Here is a 2,032-nt window from a genome sequence, read left to right as displayed (position 1 = left end):
TAGCTCCAAAGTGCCACAGTCGCAACTTCTTAGAAGGTTCAAGGGCCTTACTGGAGCAATAGGACAGGATAAGATTATAAGGTTGTGATCGGAGGAGCCTAACAGAGGGAAAAGATGAACAGTAGAAGGATTAGCTGTAGGGAAGAGGCCAAGTATGTTGGAACTCTCTCCAAGACTATCGAAGATACGGGTAGGGTGTTATAAAAGCTGTTCTAGATCATTAAGGACAGAAAAAACGAATGCCTGTTCACCAGGTGCGTCAATATAAGAAGAGGAGAGCCAAAGGTGGCGGTGAACATTGAAAAAGCCTAGAAGTGAGGTTCCAGAGAAAGGCGAAATTGATAGGATGTGTTCCAGCTTACAGTAAAAGTACTGTAAGACAGTCGAAGAATTTTTCATAGTCACTAGAATTCGGGGATTAGTAAACAGCACATATATATTTAGTCAGAGAATGACAGAACAGCAGAAGCCAGAGCGTAGAGAATTCTGAAGGTTCAAGTTCAGGAACACGAGAGCAAGATATATTGTTAAGAAAACATATACACGGCAAGCACCTTTGGCTTTGAAATGAGTATAAAGTTGGAGGATAAAGAAACAGGTTTGCTATTAGTTGCCTCAGACAGCTTAGTCTCAGTGAGAAAGAGAAGATGAGGTTTAAAGGAGAGGTGGTGCTCAACAGAGGGAAAGTTCTGGGAAAGGCAGCGAATGTTGCAGAAATGAAGAAGCGAGTCGCATGGGTTCCAGGCATCTCATTCGTCACCGGGAAAGGGGCAGATTGGGATTGGTGTCAGCCTCCCTCTAAGGCAGTGGTTTCCAACCTTTTCTAATTCTCGCCCCCCCCCCCTCTGAATGACACGTTCCCTGCGCCCCTTCCTCAAATACTGTATTTTACTGGCATAGTTGGCACATGTCAACAAATATCATAGATTCTTAATCTTTGAAACTGTTTATATATTCAGAAAACTATATTTCATATTCATATCTGAAATATTTTCTCCATACAGTATTTAGAAATTACTGAATTCCATCTTAATTCATAGTTTTCAAATATAATTACCCTCTTTATCAAGCCTTCGCGCCCCCCCAGGCAGCCCTTCGTGCCCCCCTAGGGGGGCGCGCCCTAAACGTTGGAAACCACTGCTCTAAGGTATGGCTTTGCAACGTTAGGTTTAATGGTGGTATGGATGGTTAATATTATGAAGGACTGTCATGGGCTGTGCATAGCCCCTCGCATTCAGTGACTCAGGGTCTTCGTGGTTTTTAAATGTGATTTCATGGGTTCTGTAAACATGGGAGTTTTGCAAAAAATATGGACCTAATCAAATTAATCATATCATTATTTTCTGCACAAAAGTCGTGCTTTCCCGAAAAAGAAAAAGGTAAATGTTTGTAAATGAACGAGATTAACTGACACTAAGTGGTTCATGAATGTCTGGAAGAACACACGCGAGTAAGGAGGAAGAGATCATTATAAGATGGTAGTATGTGAAGCAATTAAGAATGTCAAAAGAGAGATAGCTTCAAGGCTTTAGTGAGTGTTAGACGAAATGTCGGAATACGGGGGAGTGACAGTGATGGAATGAACATGAAAGACGTGCAGATCAGCCGGGAAATAGGTAGGGCCCCATTGGATTTTGGGTCAGGTATAACTGCTCCCCTATACAAACGAAATGGAGAAACAAATGCACGGCAGTCATAGGGATATACTCGTTTGTCCACTATGGAAAAATATATGGTAGGACCTTATCGATGAAAATAAGGAAATAACCAAGGAATTTGTTGGAGAAGGAAAAGGTAAAAAGGTTGTTTTAGGAAAGGATAAAGTTTGATAGATCTTTATATTCCTTCTGTTACTTAAAGAAGTATCCAGAGAATGGAAAGAAATTCTACAGTATGCTGCACTCATGGATATAGAGAAAAGATGACAGAGGAGAAAACGCATGGGAAGGTGTTAAAGTATGTTTTGTAGGTGGGAAGTTCTTCATTACTTTTAAGAGTATATATGAGGCTTCTCGATTACAGTGAGTGTGGA

Source organism: Coenobita brevimanus, chromosome 2 (assembly GCF_032717465.1).
Source record: "Coenobita brevimanus isolate Jiangsu-jjx chromosome 2, ASM3271746v2, whole genome shotgun sequence".
Classification (NCBI taxonomy): domain Eukaryota; kingdom Metazoa; phylum Arthropoda; class Malacostraca; order Decapoda; family Coenobitidae; genus Coenobita; species Coenobita brevimanus.
The sequence above is the reverse complement of the archived record's forward strand: the minus strand, read 5'-3'. Positions refer to the sequence as shown.